Genomic DNA, 20,842 nt, shown 5'->3' with positions numbered 1-20,842 from the left:
GTAAGAATTGCGGGGACATTAATTTTTTTTCACATGGGCATGCACTGGGAATTGAATTCAGGGCTCCAGCATGGCAGGAAAGAACAGTGCCTGCTGAGCCACAATGCCCCTCCCAGCATTTGATTTTGTTTTGTTTTTAAAGAAAAGCCCTGAGTCCACTTGCCAGCAAAGGCTGATACTGACCCCAGCAACAGAGCATCCCACTCTCCTGGTGGGACAGGGCCTCCCTTGTCAGGAAACATCTACTTAGAGATGAAAGACAAAGATAACATTGTGCCATCTCCTTGGTCTAGCTGTTTCCTTATCTGATCCAAGGGAACAGTGAAGTGGATTCATAGTCGTGAACATGGGGAAAATTTTAACTCAGAGGATCAGAAATGTGCCAGAAAGTTAGATCTATGCAAGGGAGTAGAACCCACAAAATGCAAAAGTGAGAAACCTGGATTCACCTGATGCAACCTGGACTCTTGGGAACAGAGAGTGAACAGGATCCATTTCCATGGCCTCCTGACCAGTGTTCCAAAGGGAAATGTTGGTTCTGGGATGAAGCTACAAGTGAATGTGCTAATAATAACACAGAGAGAAATGTGTTAATGATTGACAGAGGGAATTGTGGAAATGAGTATATAAAGCAAAGCTGTAAATAACTCCTTGGTTGCTGTTCCTTCTTCTACCAATGGGACATTACCTGTGCATCTCTCAATCTAACTGGAGGACGGATACCTGACTCCTTCCTAGTATCTGATCTGGAGGCAACATTTCAGTCCCCATTACAAACAACCCAGCAAGGATTTCCGACTTTCACAGTGAGATGTTCTTCTCAGAGGTAACATCCAGGTGAGTTGAAGAGCAAGGTAGAAGCTGCAGGAATGTGTCAATGATAATGGATGCCAAGAATTTTTGTCTAAGGCCATAATAGGTACATGTGGCACAGTCCAAAACTGACACATCACCGGACTTGTTGTCTCTGTAAGTGAATAAGTTAATGTATTTATGTACAATGAACTTAAATTTTATTTCTGTATAATGCACAGGTGTTCATAAACCTCTGAGAAAACATACAGATGAAGAAAACCAATGTAGTCTCTGCTTCCTTAGATTTTCCAATATACTGTAAAAGTCACAGTACATTGAAATGAGAAATGGAAGTGATGTACTGTTCTCAGGAATATATCAGAAGAAGAAATACGTATCAAAGTAATAGATAGTATCAGCATGTGTGTGTATTTAGATAATATCACAGAAATCCTTTGCTTATTATATGCAGTAAAGAACCAGGACTGATGTGATTGTCAAAAACTAGATCAAAATATAAAATAAAGAAATTAACTTGCTGAATGAAAAATAGGAATTAATGCATGTCAACTAGACTAGAAATGCTTGTTTGGGTAAAAATTAGTAATGTTTTTTATCCCTTTCTTCCTAGTTATATCTGTCACATGGAACCAGAAAACAACACCCAAGTTTCAGAATTCCTTCTTCTAGGGTTTTCAGAGGCATCAGAATTGCAGCCTTTCCTCTTTGGGCTCTTCCTGTCCATGTACCTGGTCACAATCTTTGGGAACATGCTCATCATCCAGGCCACCATCACTGACTCCGACCTCCACATGCCCATGTACTTCTTCCTCTCCAACATGTCCTTTGCTGACATCTGTTTTATCTCCACCACCATCCCAAAGATACTGGTGAATCTTCAGACACAGAGAAAACTGATCTCCTATGGAGCCTGCCTCATGCAGATGTCCCTTCTCTTACTTTTTGCAGGGCTGGAGGACTGCTTCATATCTGTGATGGCCTATGACCACTTCATGGCCATTTGTCTCTCCCTGCACTACATGGTCACCATGAAACCCCAGCTCTGTGTCCTGCTGGTTCTGGGCTCATAGATCATGGGTGCCTTACATTCCTGGTTGCAAACATCAATGGTGTTGCAGCTCTCTTTTTGTGCGCCCTTGGAAATCCCCCACTTTTTCTGTGAATTTATTCAGATGGTCCAGGTTGCCTGTTCATACATCTTTGTCAATGGCATAGAAACGTATTTTGCAACCATGCTGTTGGGTGTTGTTCCACTAACTGGGATCCTTTTCTCTTACTGTTAGGTTGTTTCCTCCATATGTGCAATCTCATCAGCTCAAGGGAAGTATAAAACATTTTCCACTTGTGTTCCTTACCTCTCAGTGGTCTCCTTATTCTACTGTACAACTCTAGGTTTGTATTTTAGTTCTGCTGCTACACACAACACATACTCAAATGACCAGCCTCAGTGATGTACACTGTGGTCACCCCCATGCTGAAACCCATTATCTACAGTCTGAGGAATAAGGATTTAATAAGGGATCTGAAAATATTCCTGGGATGGAATCCATAAGAGCATCATTTTTGCCAGAGATGCAGAGGTGCCTGTGACCTCAAGCTTTCATAAACAGATAATAGCAATTACGATTCTTTGATCAAAACATGGAATTAAGAAGTGCTTCTTTCTATTCATTTCAAAGTGTTTCCATGTGTTTGATCTTAAGCTACTTCATGTATTAAGCTTTCTTTCTAGCTTACATATTAACAGTTTTTCCTATTGTGCACTTTCCTATTTCCCATGTTATTTTTTTCATCTTGGATGAGAAAAAACTTGTAAATAACAAATAACCCGAAAACATTTATAATCACAAGCGTCAGTTTTTGTTCACTTACTGATAGATTGGTGAAAGTTTAGTAATCTTATGGAAAAAATACCTGTGTTATCTAAGTCTATAATGTTTACTACAAAGAATATTGCAGTTTTTCACTTTTTGTCTATCATCTAGTTCTCTATCTTTAACTCAAAAAATCTTTCTACTATTGCAGACTTTCAAATACTGGTCTATCTTACAGCAAGTTATCAGATTTTACTCTTATTATTACGACCCTGATGCCCTCTTCAAAGCATTGTCCTCCCTGCTTATCATGGATGGTCTCTGCATCAGGTGCTATAGGCAAAATTGTTTGCCCAATATATGTAGTTCAAGGAGGGTCTATAAGGAAACCCAATTAAATATATATGATATGATATCACATCTCATCACAAGTGATCTTAAAAAATGTTGAAGGAAAATATTCAATTATGCACTGCTTTACTAAAGAATGACTTATTTTTCATGATGTGGGTGTCCTCATTGAATTATGGAATCTCGGTTCACATATGTGAAGGTAAATGTTCTTTGGCATGCATGACTGTGTTTTGCATTCTATGATATTTATCGGCTTTTTTCCCCACTTCTGCTTGATATCTTCCAGTGATGACTACAAATGTTTTTTTTTTCTTTTAGTCTAAATCATTTGTCTTCATTTTTGGTAAACATCATAAAAACACAAAAGGTCAAGTGAATGAACAAACTTTGTTTTTACTCTAGCACTCCTGTATTTCACTTATCATCAAAATTTCCTTATATCCTCATGGTCAAAATATAACTGATGCAAAAGTTTAGATTCCTACACAGAAGATCCCTCTGGCAATTGAGGGTTCTGATTCAGGGTCACTAGTTATACCTGACAAACATATATGCCCTCCAAACTTTCCTTCCTGTCTGGACCAGAACCTTACCTGGTCACTTTTAAATATAGTTACCTGAAGTAAGCTTAATAATTGGTGATCATCAAACTGTCTTCAAATGTCTGAAATAGTGAAAATGATCAGAAGATGTAGTCCTCTCTCAACACCATTATATCTGCTAGTGTTGAGTGTTATGTCAAAAGAAGACATTTCAGACATAAATGGCTCTAGATGATGATTTTATGACTTTATGGGAGTGTATAGTGTGGAGCTATTTTTACCTCTTCTGTCTCCTCAGGAGTCTTTATTCGTTTGTTTTTTGGGAGGCAGGTCTGCTTTGATATTCTTAGTTGAGCTCTCTCGCTCTTGGTGTCTCCATTGCCTGTAGGTTGGGCTATTTTGTCATCAATTTGGTCAACCGGCCTTTCCTCCACATCATCCACCAGGTCAGTCTGGAGTTTCTCAAATGGCTGAGATAGGATTCCAGGAATGAGCATCAGGAACACACCAGTGCCTCCTGAAGCACACTATCAATTCGACTATATTCTTTTGGGCAAAGCAAAATATCACCAATCCCACCCTGATACAATGGAGGATAAATAGACTCCATCAAATGATGAGTGGGGCTTCATTTTCATATTCCAAAAGAGGTAGATAAAAAGAAATTTGGGAGACTGGTGCCATTTTAGCAACAGTCTACAAGACATATTACATTTCAATGCAAATAGATTTTATTGTGATATCAGGAAGTAAGCCTTAAAGCATCACGTTTCCAATTCTTCTGTCAACAAATGAATGTATTACTTGCAGGAGGATTTGAGAGTTAGTATACAGGCTTAGTGAGAATCTATTAAAATTCTTCTCTAGAACCTCAAGTCTCTCCTGGATGCAAATATTCTCTACCAGCTCCTCATCTCAAGTTCATAATTCCTAATCAAATAAAACATATACTATTTCTTTCCAGATCCCTCACTGTGTGCAGGGTTATCATATCTCACTCAGTGATAACCAGAGTTAAGTGTTCTTGCTTCAGTGTTTCGTCTTAACGTTCTTGTGTCTATTTTGTCTTTGTTTTATCAATTTGCAATTTATCATAAACAGTAAGGTTTCTATTCCTTTCAGGAGATTGTGGTGTTGGATCCTGCTGGGAGATTAAACATTAGAAGTGCAGTTAGACCAGGGACTTAGCTATTGGAAAATAAAGGGAGTTTTGAAGTATTGGATTCATTTCCTGGGTGGGTTTGACATTCCAAAATGTGAGGATTAAACAGAGATGGGGTCTCAACATACTCTATAGTTACTTGCAGCTAAGACTTGGAGTGACTTAGTATTTCAGATAGCTTTATGTTCATTTCAATATAGGTGCCATGGCCACATTTTCCTAAATTTATGCATAAAATGTATTTCTTCTTGCTCTTAGAGTCCCATATGCCATGTTTTTGGTGTTTTCTAGGCATATTTACTCTCTCTGAGATCTTATAATTTTCAAAGGACTTTCTTCCATTGTAGCAGTCAACAAAGAATGAAATTCTGAAACATTTTCAATGATCATAAAGTAAATGGAGATATAGTCATTTTTAGAAAATCTGCACACCTTTTGTAAGTGGTAGTTTTGAAAATCTTCCAAACTATGTCAAGAACAGTAAATTTAGTTAGAGATGGCAGTCAGCTTCAGTAAAAGAAGCCCAAACAAAAATAGTGTTGTGCAGAAATTAAGACTTTATTAACTGCACATCTCAGATTTAGGTAAATTTATCCAGATCTAGTACAGCAGCTAAATTATTTACTAAGAAATAGGCATTTACAAGTTTTGCTCATCACTTGGTTTTCCTTCTCATGGTCACAGAATATGGGCTTCCCTTTGAGACATGGAATCCATATCTCAGTCAGGAAGAATGGAACAATAATGAACGGTGGAGTACAAATGCACTGTCAAATGGATCATTGTGAAGGATTGAATCATTGTATATATATATATATACATATATATACATATATATGTAAGAAATGCCATTCGTAAACTTACTGAATTTGTGCAAACCAATAACTTCATGTATCTTGAACCCAGTTTAATAAATACAGCATTAACAACCCCAGAATCTCCCTGTGTGCCTGAATCTAATCACCTCTCCCTTCTCCAAGGCCACCACTATTCACAATTCTAACAGTCTAAAATTCTTCATATTTTTTATTGTATTGATTCTGTCTGTCCATCAGGTATCTATCTATCCTAAAATTTCCCATTTTAATGTACACCAATCAGCATTACAAATTGTATTCACATTTGACTTTTTATAAGTGGAACAATATCATGTATGTTCTTTTGTGTAGACTTCTTCTGGAAATCATTCTATGGTGAGGTTGCCTTTTATAATTAGGAAAGTACATGTTTAGGTAGAAGAGCCACCTAAGACTGTGGCTTAAATATCTTTAGACAAAATTCGTTCGCATGGTATTTTGTGAACCTTCCAAAGATGCCCACATCCTAGTCCCTAAAACCTGGGAGTAAGGTAAACTACCTGACCAGTAACAATCAAAACAACAGTGGAATTGAAGTTTTTTTTGACTGATCTTTAATCAAGAGATTAACTTGGATGATCTGAGTGGGCCCGATGTAAAGTCATTGGACCTGAAATGCTGAGGAAGAATGCAGACAAGCCTATGTCAGAGGATGTGATGTGAGAAAGAACTGGCTTTGTAGATGGAAGTGGGCATTGAACCCAGAAATTCTCTGGAACATCTGGAACATTCATGAAAACAGGTATTTCCTTAGAGACTTTGCAATGTATCACATCTCTTTTCTCTGAGTGATTTTAGATCAATTTGAACCTGTTTGCATTTTTCACCTCGGAACTGAAAGAAAAGATTTGTGTTATTTTGGAGCCCTAATTTATGGTATTTTCTTACAGCAGAGACAGAAAACTGATACATATTGTAAACCCTAGACTGTGAATTTGTCTATATATATATATATATTATCCCACTAACAAAATCAGATTTCATGTATAATGCTTAAAACCCACATGTAACTGGAAATTTCCTGTGGTTTACACAAGGAACAATTAAGCAAGAAAATTTTATAAAGAGGAATATAACAGAGATTTGAGCTTTTATATGTGATATATATGATATTTTATTTGTGATATATATGTATATACCTCAAAATAATCACAATGAATATTAAATTAATGAATTATTAACTTAAAAAGTGGTTTTAGAGCCAGTAAAAAAATGAAGGAGCTTGAAATAAATGGGTTTAGGACAATAAGTATTTGTGGAAGGAAAAAACAAGTCTTCTTATCTATATTAACACTCATTATGATAGCTGATATTGGAGAAAGCTGTAAAAGTAACATAAAATTTCTAGATGAAATATTGCTTACCTTTAGGGTCTTAAATTGAGATAGGGAAGCAGAAAACAAATACCTGTCAAAATAATTGATGGATTTGTGCCCATTAAGAAAAAGCATGTCAAAACATTATACAGTAAATAAAATCCCCTTGCTTCCCCACCCCCCTGAAATTTTAACAAAGTCCTTTATATCACAGAAGTGGCATTTCTGGAGCAACCAATAATATTTTTTTGTAAAACTGACCCAGATTTGGAAGAAGCTCTTTCAAAACTGACAACGTTTAATGACAAGACATCGAATTATAGACTTTTCACAGTTAGAGGATAATTTCTGCAGAAGAATTAAAACTGCAGTCAAAGACCTATTGCCAGGCCATTGTGGCTCAGCAGACCAAATGCTCGCATGCCAAGCCAAAGACCTGGGTTCAATTCCCAGTGCCTGTGCATGCTAAAAAAAAGTCCTATTGCCACAGAGGTTTTTACAATCACAGAGTTCATGATTAGCAGTGGATGGAGGTGGCCTAAGGGCACATCCACTGAGGATTGCTCCAGCTAATTGTGATGTATACGTACAACAGAATACTGAGGGGTTGCAAGAAGGACTGAACTTGTGAGGCATGCAACTATGTGAATGAGACTTGAGTACGGAATGTTGAAAGAAATAAGTCAGGGGCGGGCCGCGGTGGCTCAGCGGGCAAGAGTGCTTGCCTGCCGTGCCGGAGGACCCCGGTTCGATTCCCGGCCCCAGCCCATGTAAAAAACAAACAAACAAACAAAATATAATAAAACAAGAAAATGTTTAAAAATGTTTCCCTTTCTTCCTCCCTTCCTTCCTTCCATCCTTCCTTCCTTCTCTGTCTTTCCTTCCCTTCCTCCCTTTCTCTTTAAAAAAAAAAAAAAAAAAAAAGAAAGAAATAAGTCAGCAACAAAAAGGCAAACACTATCAAGCCTCGCTCATGTAAATTAACTATAATATACAAACTTAGAGAATTGAAATGGAGGTGATGTGTAATCAGATTAAGTCCTTTGCAAAGGTTCCTAGATTGTAAGCTCTTATAGCACTATTCCAGAGCTGTAACTATTATCTCTAAAATTCTGAGATGCTGAGCTGTTGTGCATTTCCTGGCTGTGCCTTGGAACTTCAGGTATTTTTGTGATGCCTGAGATTCAGATTGGGAGCTCTGAAGCTATTAAAGTCAGCATTACTACCATACTGTAACTGTTTAAAAAGTTGGAAGTGTGATCAGACTTCACTTAGAGATATGAGCAAAGCTGATCTGGATAGAACTATGGGAAAACAAAATGCAGAATAAAGGATGACACGGTCTGTATTTCAAAACTTCAACTTTTGTGTGAGATTAAGGTAAGAGATGTTTATTTGTTGCAAAATTTATATCCCTGGTAGCACACTATATAACTTAACTTGTAGGGTCATTTCATTCAAACACCATAATTACACTGAATCTTGAATAGGGAGTGAGATCTTGTTGGTTTGTACAGATTAGTGTGATGCACTGATACATGCCAGAGTAATTTGAGCAGAGAATAGGAAACTATTTGTAAAGTCCCCTTGAAGGCCTGAGGAGAAGCAAGGAAGTACTAAAGTTCCCCACCTGGGGAATTCCTGATATTTGCACAAACATTGTTGACTACCGATTTAATAACCCCAATCTTGGGGATTAGCTCTGATGAAACTTATTCCTGCAAATCAGAAGCTAAGCCTCCTTATAAGTATGCCTATTGTGGTTCTAATGTGGCCTCTCTTTATAAGCCCACTCAGCAGATGAACTCACTGTCTTCACCCCCTACATTGGATATGACTCTTAAGGATGTAAATCTCCCTGGCAATGTGAGACATGCCTCCCAGTGACGAGCTGAGTTCTGACATCATGAGCTTGAGAAAGCCATCTAGACGAAAAGGAGGAAGAGAAAAATGAGACATAACAAATTTTCAGTGGCTGAGAGATTTCAAATAGAATAGAAAGGTTATTCTGAACTTTATTCTGATGCATTATATAAATATCCCTTTTAGGTTTTGATGTACTCGAATAGCTAAAAGGAAGTACCTGAAATGGATAAACTGTATTCCCATTGTGTTGATTTCTGAAGAAGGCTGTATAAATCCATAGCCTTAAGAACATGATCATGTGAATGTGAACAACTCGTGGCTTCACCTTCTTTTATCCAAGATATGGGTGGCTGAGTAAGAAAATAAGGATAAACATAAATAAATAATAGATGGGGATGAGGGGGGAAATATTGAATAGATTGCAATGCTAGTTGTCAATAAGAGTAAGGGTAAAGGTTAACAGATGGATGGGTTTTTTCTTTCTCTTTTTCTTTTTTTTCTTAATTTTGTTTTCTGGAGTGATGCAGTTGTTCTAAAAATGGTCATGGTGAAGAATACACAACTATGTAATGATTTTGTCAGCCATTGATTGTACACCATGTATGGACTGTATGTGTGTGAAAATGTCTCAATAAAAATATTTTTAATTCCATCATCAGCACTGACCTCTTCCCGACACTCCAAAGCTTTTATGATTACCTGCAGTTTCACTTAAACAAGTTCTTCCCTTAAATTCCCCCATCTCCGTAAAGAATAAAATTATTCACTGAAATGCTCCAGTAACAAAATAAAAATCTAGTTGCCCTTGATTCTCTTATACCTCACCAAAAATTTTTGAGAAAGTCCATCTTGAAAACAGGTGGCAGATATGGTGGAGCTTGCTCTAACTTCTGCTCATACAGGTTTGACAAGTATCTGCTTGCTGATTTTGTAATGATAAAGGACCTGGAAGATTGGTTTGAGCTCTTTATATGCATGATAAAAAGGGGAGTAATTCAGCTTTTGACTAATGTTTGCGAATGTAAAAACATTCAGGACAATTCATTTCTTTTAAACAAAGAAGCCGTCTCAATGTGAGTAACTGTTTGGTAAACATATTCAAAATCAGAAACAATATCAAGAGATTGTGGAAAACTTTGCAATACTTGAATTACAGCTGCTAATTCAGTACGCTGGGCTGAGGTATAAGGCATTTTCTAACTTGTTTTCCACTGGGGTGACATATGCAGCCTTCCCATTAATATTATCATCAGTAAAGACAGTAATAGCTAGCAGGGAAGCTAGAACTATTTTAGGCAAAATTCATTGCGTTCATTTTTTAAAAATTGTAAAAGTTTTGATATAGCAAATGATTATTCATTTGTCCTTTAAAGTCACTTAATGCTATTTGCCAAGAGGTATTGAAAATATATAGACTTTGAAACTCTTCCTTTGTGGGATCACACACTATGCAATTAGGGATCATGACCTCTTAATTGATAATATCTTTGGTGACCTTTGCTATTGAAGAAATAATCTTTGCAAATATGTATTTAAACATTTTTGTTAATTGTTTGGTAAAAAAATCCATTTTAAAACACCGTCTTTCTAAAATAGGCCTGTGGGAGATTGCAAGGTAAAGAAAATAATAAAATCAACAGGCTTTTTTAGATCTATTTGAACAAGCTGTCCTTTCTGAATGCATTGTTCAATTAATTGTAACTCTCGTTCAGCTGCAGCTGTTAACTGCCTTTTGCTTAATAAATTAAAATCTCCTTGTAAAATATCAAACAAGTTTTGTAACATATAATTGGGAATCCCTAAGGTGGCAGGTAGCAAAAATGAAAGCAGAGTGTCAATAGTGATGTGTACCCATAGTAAATGACCAGATTTTTTTAAAATTGAAATCAATGGATTGATTGAAAAGGAGTGCAAGAATGTGGATTCTTTATAATTGGTTGTGCTTTTTGCTAATTTTAAATTTATTTCATGCAGTTTTTATGATATTTTCTCACAATAGTGGCCAAATTCAGATTTGCTTACATGACCGGGCCCAGTTGGGTCCTCTGGGAACTGGCTAGGGACCAAGAGGAGCTTCCTGGGACCTAGATATCTTTATTAAAGTACACCTCCTTCTGGGGGGATAGCCAGTCCTCCCAGCTAGAGTGTACATTTTAACTATTTCTTACCAAGGTCATGTGATAGCAATATCAGTTGCATGTAATGGCAACATCAGGTGAACAAAAAAGACTCTGCAAGTATATTTTTTCCTTGCATTCAACCCTTAAATCTGATCTGCTTCCAATATAAGCCATGGTTATCTTGGGATAAATTTAGTTTATACATATATAGTTTATATAAACACTGGACAAAGCATTAAAGTATTTTGGCTTAAAGGAATTTAGGTATTTAAATGATTTGAATATTATTTAGTCAGTAATAGATTCCTTTATAGTAATAGTACTTAGATTAATAGATTAAGCCACCTGGTTTAGGGCAAGAAGCACTTTTTGCCAGTATAATGATACCCAGGAGAAAATCAGTATTTTTTATACAGATAATAACATGATAAAAGTTAACATAAGTTATTTTGATAAAACACAGACTCTTTGCTTTCTAACTAATTATTTAGAATTTTTTTATATCCTTTCATTAGAACAGGCTAAAAGTCCAAGAAAACATTGTCATTTTAGACTCATTAAATCTTTCTTGATTTTAACCATAATTTCTATTTTTATAAACCCTCAGCACTTATTATATTAGTTTAGGCTTTGTCCTATATTTTTCTTGCTTAGTAACAGTTATTCATTTTAGGATAAAACTATTCTGTTTTCCTATTAATAAAAATACATCTTTCATATTTTTCATACTTAAATCATTACTTTGAACAAATATTTTACCACATATGTAATTACCATCAAAATTAAATTTGTTAGAATAATGTTAAATACTTAAAATACTTTAATGTTTCAAATATGCATTAACTATCAATATATAGTTTTTAACAAGAATTTTTAGTTTTAAAGTTCTTAAAATATATTTCTCTTTTCAAACATGAATAGGAGCTAAACTCATGGCCAGTTTCCAAATTGCGTGTTTATTGAGGATTTAAGTTAACAAAAGGAGATGGGGTTGCCGTTCCCATTCTGAGTCATAGGACTTTACCTGTAGTATTGGTATAAATCTCATAGAATAATCATTCAGACTAAACAAAGGTAACTTAACAGAATACCTTGAGTCAGAACTACAATCCAGAACTGCACACCCCGTTGGGGACCAACCTGCCACAGGAACCATCAATGAGCACTGACCCCCGTTTGGTATGGCACCTTTCTCACTGAATACTTTCTGACTCAGGTGTACATGAATCCCTATATAAAGGCAGCCCATCAAGAACAAGCCCAGAAACCAATCTTTCGTTATCCTGCTCTGCCAAAGGCACAGCAAAGAAGCAATTTTTAAAATCTATCATAATAAATCAGTTCTTAGAAATTACAACTGGTGTGGGCAAGCCAGGCTGCAATGACTCCATAGGCTGAAACACAGTATCAACTTTTATCAAATCAGTCAACATTCTCCATTTTCCTGACCTCCCTCCTGCAATAAATATTGGAGAATTCCAAGAACCACGAGACTCCTCTAAACGTCCTGCTCCAAACTGTTCCCAAATCAACCGAGTCAGAGCCTCAAACCTCTCTATAGATAAGGGCCACTGCTCAACTCAAAAAGACCCGCCTGTAGTATTTGTAGTAGATGTCCCTGGAGCATCTCCTCACTTTATGCTTTAAGAGTTCCCTTATTATATCCCTGTTTGGGCACCAATTGCCGAGTCCGGCTCAAGCAACTGTCGAAACAGGGTAAGAAGTGGTAGTGAGAGATTGAGAAGAAACACAACTTAGAGTTTAAGACAAAGCATGAGCCAGGTAGTTCATTGCCTGACTGAACACAATAACCAAATAGAAACAGGAATATTTTCCCCATCTTCTATTCACTGCAAAGCCTTCATAACGAATTTCCATTACTTAAGATTTAAAACATTATGGCCTTAAGGCTGAAACCAACAACAATGTTTTTGAATGAGCTCAAATAAGCTTACTAATTCAGATGTTTTAACAGGCACCCCAGTAGCTTTAACACACACACATACTCCTCCAGCCGCCTATTATGATTACCCATTACCCTGATGATCCAAGGAAAATGCTTACTTTACCAATATGACTCAAGTCCTCTTCTATCGGCTGGACACACGTGCCTCTAATGAGACTTTTCCTTGGTTCCTTAATATTGATTTGGAGTCTTCTGCTTCGAGCCCCACGTTTGGGCACCAAATGTTGCTTTCTGTAGAAACAGAGCTCGAAGGATATTAAGGAATGATGAGAAAGAAAGAAAGACACAGATGGGCTCAGGGGGTCTGAAGCTTGAGTTTACTTCAGACAGACTTCAGACAATTTTATTCTCAACCAGATCCTAGTTACATACCACAGGATGTCAATAGATATGCAGGCATTTCCTGAGGGAGCAAGATTCTTATCTCACAGTGTTCTTCATACTTAACATAACTGTTTGGGGTAAACATTCTCTTCCTCCCAGACTGCTCTACATAACAATCGCCACAGTTTGTCGCTGGCATCCCGAGGCCAGCAGCTTGCAACAAATTCTGTAGGTCTTGCTTTAAACTCTTGGCTTCTACAGTAAAATTCTTGGAGAAGAGAATAAGAGACAAGCTATTGATTTCATAAGCAGCTACAGAATTACTACTCCAGACTAGCATGGCTTCCTCAAATATAAATATTCCTTCAGGTCCCTTGCTCCTGATCAGCATTTTTATGCTAAGTAGAAATAAATTTTTTCCTTCTTATGTCTCCCCAAATGCAGGGACATCTTGCCTAACTTGGTGACCCAGGAATTGTGGAAATGACAAGTTTTATATGCAGTAATAGCTGAGATACAAAGGTGGATACGTTATGGGCAAGACACACAGACAAAAAATTATCCAATGATTGGCCTGGAATATCCTTTAGATTTCAGTCCTGTTCTTTCTTTCAGCCACATGCTTCTCCCACTTACCACAATTAATCTCAACTTTTGTGTGTTCTCTATTTTAATAGCTGGGGATTTCCTTTTTAGATCTGATCTTTTTCTGCCTTCCCATCCTCACTCTTATGCCTTTTGTTACTTTTTATTATTTCCCAAAACATGGATACAACCCAATTATCCAGCAACTGATAGGCCAATAAACAATATGTAGTATATGCATATGCTGGACTATTACTGAATCGTGAAAAGGAATGAAGTTTTGATTTGTGCTCCAACATGTGTGTAACTTAAGAGATCATATCAAGTGAAATGACCCAGACACATGTGAAAAAGACAAATATTGTATCATCTAGCATATATGAAATACATAGGAGATTCATAGAGGTAGGTAATGGATTACGGAGTACCAGGTAACTGATGCAAGAGTATTGGAGAGATATTGTTTAATGGCTGCACAGATTCTGTTTGAAGGGATGAAAAGTTTAGGTAAAGGATGTTATATATGGGTGCCAAATACAGTGAATGTAATTACTACCAGTGAATCATACATTTCCAAGTCATAAAATTTTGAAATATTGAGTTTTATTTTTATTGCAATAAAATTAATTTTAAAAAGCATTTTTAGTTTTTTAAATTTTATTTCCAATTTAAGTGACTAGAAATCATAAAATAACCATTAATTAAGTAAATTAAGTACCACTGAATGATATGGGGATAAAATTAAATGAGAATTTCCATATAATTGGTAGAAACCTACCATGGTGCATAAAATATCTACATATATTTCTTATAATTAATAAAGATTTTATAAATGAAGGACTCTATAACTGGTCCTAATTTCTGCTACAAGTATTGCATTGTTAACTGTTTTAGCAAAGCCTCTCAAACAAAAGCATGTAGCACCCATGGTTTTATGTTAAGTAAACAGTTATCCACTTGGTTGAAAAGGAAAATAAGACATTTCTGGAGACAATAACAAAGGCTGTATCCACCCGCGGAGTCAGTGCCTTGGAGATCCAGTGGATCTAGTCAAGATATGTTTACCCAGCTTTGGACCTCAGATAAGCATTATATCAAAGACTGGATAGATTTTATTTATGTGGTTAGATCAATGGAAGGAAGATGAGTTCTGGAGGATGAATCATACAGCTGGATTCATCTCATAACCTGATCTCTTGGGAACAGACAACCAGCTAGAACATTTATTTTTCTGTTCAGACTACTTTACAAAAGGTATATGATGGGTCAGTGATTGGAATAATAAGAGGCAATTGTGCCTAAATAACAGTTATAAGGAACCTATTAATATCTCTTCTATAGCCATCCCTCAGATTTTGCAACATCAGGCTACTTTGGACATGGTTTTATCTTTGAGGTTGTAGCTCTGGCTTCGGGACCCATGCCTGATGCATTCCTGCTTTCTTTTGTCTTGGGACAGAGCTTCATCTCCTGCACCACACACCAGGGAAGAATTGAAACTGTCACTTAGAGACCTTCCTTATGAAGACATCAGGTTAGTGGCAGAGGCAAGTAGGGCTGAAAGATGTGGTCAGGTTGAATGGAAGCTGAGAGCTTTTATGTGAAGTCATCTGAGTGCTAATTAAGTCTTCCCCATGACCGAGAATTCTCCTTGCTTGCTTTCATGTTTGCTTAATTTATTAATGCATTTAATATTTTTCATATTCATAAAAAGGAGCATTCCATTGAATTTAGCAATTCAGGAGCTAATGAACTCCTGCATTATTCAGAATGGAAGCCCAATTAGAATAATAAACATAAGCATTAAACTGAATCTAGAAATGCAGAAGATCTGTCCCGGGAGATTTGCAGTTAAGGCATGTAGGGAAAATTGGGGTATTTCCCATGAAGGTAGGTGCTGGAGGTGAGAATATTTCTTCCTTATTTAAAAGATAAGATATATTTGAGGATGTGTGTGTAAAGATGGGAAAGTTCCAGTCCAATGCAGGTAAATACTATGTTGAAATATCAGTTCATGAGATATACTTTATCACACTGGCTATTGATATAAAATATGAAAAAATTTAATTGGTGAAAGGGGGATACTAAAACCTTTACTTGAAAGTTATTCCTTTATTGGTGAGGTTAAATATATGTTGGTTCATTAGTCATTCACTTTCTCCTTTGCAAATTGTTCAAATTTTTATTTATGTATGATTTGATCTGAGTGTTTTATTCTCTTTTTATATTATTTCAAAAAACAAAAGGCAGGTTTTCCACCAATTTTGTTGTTCTCAAATTAGTTATTTTATGTCTGTATAGATGCAACTGTAATGTAATGTTTGAAAGATAATATAATTTGTGCAGTTCAGTCTACCAGTGTACATGTTATGTTTCTCCCATTGCTTTTCAAACTAAGAAAGGCTTTTCATTTGAGTTAATAAATCACTTTTAATGCACATTGCATCACGTTTCCATATATCTGTTCACCACTAAGGTGGTCTTACTGCTGCAGGAACTTCTGGTCAAATGGAGTACCTTAGCCACATGTTGTATCTCTTCTTTATTAACATGGTCAAGGATTTTCACAAATAATAATGAATATCCTCTTTATTTCCAATTATGGATTTGGATTGTGGTCTCCATATCACCTCTGCTCTAGCATAGCAAATACATGCAGGCATGCACACAGACACACACACACAGCACACCATGGCCTCCCTGGCTTTGACCATGGTCACCATGATCTTGACCTTGGTTTGCACCTTCACCAACATGCCAGAGTCAAAGCCCCATCACACCTTTATTCCCCTTCTTCCTTTGTCAGGTTTTCTCCCACTGCTGCAAATGGAATGTCACTCCTTCCCAGTGTGAAAACTGCACCTCTTCATTCAGGGATTCCTGGAGTAGCCACTCTGTGAACCCTTTCTTTTGATATTGGTACAGAAAGAGGACAGTTCTTTTCATGCAGTTAAATTGGATGAAAGTGACAGGGTTTTCCTTTTATTGACCTCCATGGCTTTTTACCTTGTTATACTGTGCATACTTTTAGAGACTTAACATTATTCTATGTACTGGGTTTAATTGGTGGCTCAGTTATTATAGTAGATGAATAAACACATATTCTGTGAATAAAGAAAAGCATGTTGTTCTCATTTGCTCACTGCTGGAATGCAATATCCCAGAGATGGAATGGCTTTTTAAAAGGGAAATTTAACAAGTTGTCAGTTTACAGTTCTAAGGCTGAGAAAATGTCCTAGTTAAAGCAAGTCTATAGAAATGTCCAATCTAAGGCATCCAGGGAAAGATACTTGATTCAAGAAGGCTGATGAAGTTCAGGGTTTCTCTCTCAAGGGGAAGGGCTCATGGTGAACATTCAGAGTTTCTGTTATCTGGAAAGGCACGTGGTGAACATGGTCAGAATTCCTTTCTCATCCAGAAAGGTACATGGCGAACGTGGTGTCATCTGCTGGCTTCTTCTCCTGGCTTTCTGTTTCATGAAGCTCCCCAGGAGGCATTTTCTTTCTTCATCTCTAAAGATTGCTGGCTGGTGGACTTTGCTTCTCGTGGTTATATCGTTCTGCTTTGCTCTCTCTGAATAACTTTCATTCTCCAAAATGTTTCCTCTTTTATAGGACTTCAGAAACTAATCAAGACCCACTCAAATGGGTGAAGACATATCATCACCTAATCCAGCTTATCAACCACTCTTGATTAAATCAGTCTCCAGGGAGATGATGTAAATACAGTCTCAAACATGAATAAGGACTAGAAGAAATGGCTGTCTTTACAAAATAGAATTAGGACTAAAACGTGGTTTTTTAGGGTACATACATCCTTTCAAACCAGCACAAATGTGGTTTCATAGGAGTCTTCAATGATGAGAGAAATAAATGCAGGGAAATGTTGAAAAACTTTTTTTCAACATTTTTTTTGGTGAGGGTAAATTGCTAGAAGCATGAATGCCATATTTTGAGATGTTTGCACAGAACGGTTCAAAATGACATTTTTCTAGTGAATTAGAATATAACGATAGAGATCACATCAAAGGGCAACATATCTAGTATGGGTGTGTTCAAAATCATTTCAAGAAATTCTTTGCTGACTATGTGTGCTGGTTTGAAACTATTATGTATCCAGATAGCCATGTTTAATCCAGATCCAATTGGTGAGGGTGACGATCTTTTAATTATGATTCAGTAGTGTAAATTGGAAACTTATAACTAAATTATTTCCACAGTAATGCGACACACCCAAGTATGAATGTGACCTTTTAATTAGACAAAGATGTGACTCCACCCATTCCAAGTGGGTCTTCATTAGTTTACTGGAACCCCTTAAAAAAGGAAATATTTTGGAGAAATGACTGAAATGATACACATGACAGAAACAACAGAGCCAACAGATAGAGCTGACACAAATGCCAACACTTAGAAAGTAGAGGCATGGATATTTGGAGTTACTTGTAACCCAGAAGTCATCACCATAAGTTGTTAAGCAAGAAGAACATGGAAAGAGCCAAGAGAAGCCAAGAGATGAAAACCAGCCCTAGAGAAGCAAGTGAGGAATCTCCACAGGAACAGAGGCTGAAAGCAATAGAGTCCAGGAGCAAGGGACCAGCAGGTGCCAGCCATGTGCTTTCCCAGCTGATAGGCCTATCTTGAATTAAGATACCTTAATATATAATATACTTCCTTCCCACTTACCATCCTTGAATTAAGATGTCTTTCCCTGGATGCCTTACTTTGCACGTTTTTATAGTCTTAGAACTGTAAACTTGTACTTTATTAAGTTCTCCTTTTAAAAAACCATTCCAGTCCTGGTATATGACATTCTGGCAACTTGCAAACTAGAGCACTATGCGGGTTGTTTTATGGGTGTATCTACATTGATGTGTATACATCTAAGCATGCATGTCCATGTTATTTGTGTGTATGCTGTGGGTTGTCTATACTGTGCACGTGTATGACTAAATGTTTTAGTGTGGTGTATGTGTGTTATATGTTTATTGTGGCTGTTGTGTGCTGTGCTTATGTGTGTGTACACAAAAGCACATTGTGAATCACAATGTAATATGTCTTTCATATTTTTGGGAATGAGCAAAAATTTTCAGAAAGTACATCACTAGGGGTAAGAAAAGTTTAAGGGGGAGATCAGTTCTTCCTAGTGGAGAAAAATGTCCTTGAATGGATCCCAAAAATTAGAGTAAGCTTGGAGCAAGTATGAGCAGTCAGAGTGGGAGCTGTGGGTCCTCCAGACTCAAGAGCCACAGATGGAGCAGATGACCTTCCTGTACCTGCCTTGTGATCACCTGCCTCCCCATTAGGAAATGATCTACCTGTTTGTCCTGTGCCTGTTTTATATTTATTAGATAACAGTGGTTCTCATACAGTCCAGTAGTGGGTGAAATAGGGCGCTTTTCCCAATTTCTTTCAAGACATTACCTTTTCTATTATTCTTGGGGTTGGGGTTATGGTCTGTTTGCTTCTTTTTCTTTTTTTTTAATTTTTATTATGTGATCTGTTTTTGATAATCCAATGGGTACATTCCATTCCTGGTTTTGTACCTCATACAATATGCAAAGAACTTCCAAGATTATGGTGTATATAAATCTGCACACACCACAATTATTGCTGTCTCTGATGTGACTTTCTGCTTTGGATGTATCCCTAAGGAAATTATGTCACATGCACTTAAATTGTTCTTTGAATCCTGTAGTTAAAGGTACGTTCCAGAAGACAGATTTTGGGGTGTTAGGCAGTCTATTCTCCTGCAACACGTGTAGTAATAAACTTTTACTCTCTTGGAAACCCCAGTGTCTCAGGAATTGGTAATTGTGTATGTTGGGCAGAAAAACCAACAGCCTTTGTCTGGTAACAATTTGGTGACACAGATGGGATGAACGCCTGAATCTCTGGAGCCCCTGCAGAGCAGGTGAGCAAGATAACTGTGCATTTTGTGAACACTGGAGTTTCTCTGTTTGGCCAGCATTCTAAAGACTTTTCACTCTTTAAGAAAGTCTCAAAGAGAGAAACCATTTCCAGATCCAAGCTCCAGGACCTCTGACTGGAATTGGAGACATAGTCTGTGAATGAAGGAGAACCACCAGGAGTCCAGAGGATGTCCGCCTTCCAGCTCAACCTCAACCCGCTCAAGGAGCCGCTCGGCTTCATCAAGGTCCTCGAGTGGTTTCTTCTCCAGGACAGCTAGTAGGGAAGTAGAAACAATACAGAACAGCTCCCAAAGCCACAACAGAGAGAAAAAAAGACAGTGTACCCCATCCTGGAATGGCTGGCTGGCTGAGAGAAGCCGCTCAGGTGAGATCACCAAGGCACGCGGGCTTCACTGGGTGGGGCGGCAAGTGGCCGGAGTCACTCTCTTCCCCCTTCCCAGGCCAGCTGGGAGAATTGGAGAGGCGGTCCCCTGAAACCGCGGAGGCTGGCACCCACACCACGTGGCCCCCCGTACCAACTGAGAGAATTGGATCGGAAATCCCCAGGCCACGGAGAACGGTGATGGTTGGGGGAGGCCCCTTCCAAACCCATGAATCCCCAGGAACGTGCAATCTCCCGGGCGGGCCGCTGCCGCTGGCACCTTCCCGCCACGCTTGTCGCCCTGGGCCGACTAGGAAATTCGGACGGATGCTTTCCTGGGCTGCAGTGGCCAGCAACCCTCCCCGCGTTCGGACCCTGGTCCGGCTCTCACTCTTCCAAGCCGCTTTGGCTAGCGAACCTCCCAGAAGGCGAGAGTTTTCCAAAGTTAAAGGTCCCACAACACCTTTTACTGGTGGGACCTGCAGACAAACGTGTGCCACGAGCACCAACTACTGGGCAGGATAAGAAAAACAGAACCCAGAGATTTCACAGAAAAATCTTCCAAACTTTTGGATCCAATACCCAGGGAAAACTGTCTAAATGCACAGACGCCAACAGAAGATAACGGATCACGCTCAAATAATTGAAAACATGGCCCAGTCAAAGGAACAAACCAATAGTTCAAATGAGATACAGGAGCTGAGACAATTAATGCTGAATATACGAACAGAAATGGAAAACCTCTTCAAAAACGAAATCGATAAATTGAGGGAGGACATGAAGAAGACATGGGCTGAACATAAAGAAGAAATAGAAAAACTGAAAAA

The 20,842-nt window shown here is 37.8% G+C and overlaps 1 pseudogene; it reads left to right on the top strand.

The window, feature by feature from the left end:
- Positions 1–1,439: 1,439 nt before the first annotated feature.
- Positions 1,440–3,028, top strand: LOC143649220 (olfactory receptor-like protein OLF4; annotated as a pseudogene).
- The last annotated feature ends 17,814 nt before the right edge of the window (positions 3,029–20,842 follow it).

Source organism: Tamandua tetradactyla, chromosome 11 (assembly GCF_023851605.1).
Source record: "Tamandua tetradactyla isolate mTamTet1 chromosome 11, mTamTet1.pri, whole genome shotgun sequence".
Classification (NCBI taxonomy): Eukaryota; Metazoa; Chordata; class Mammalia; order Pilosa; family Myrmecophagidae; genus Tamandua; species Tamandua tetradactyla.
This window is presented reverse-complemented; position numbering and strand designations above follow the sequence as displayed.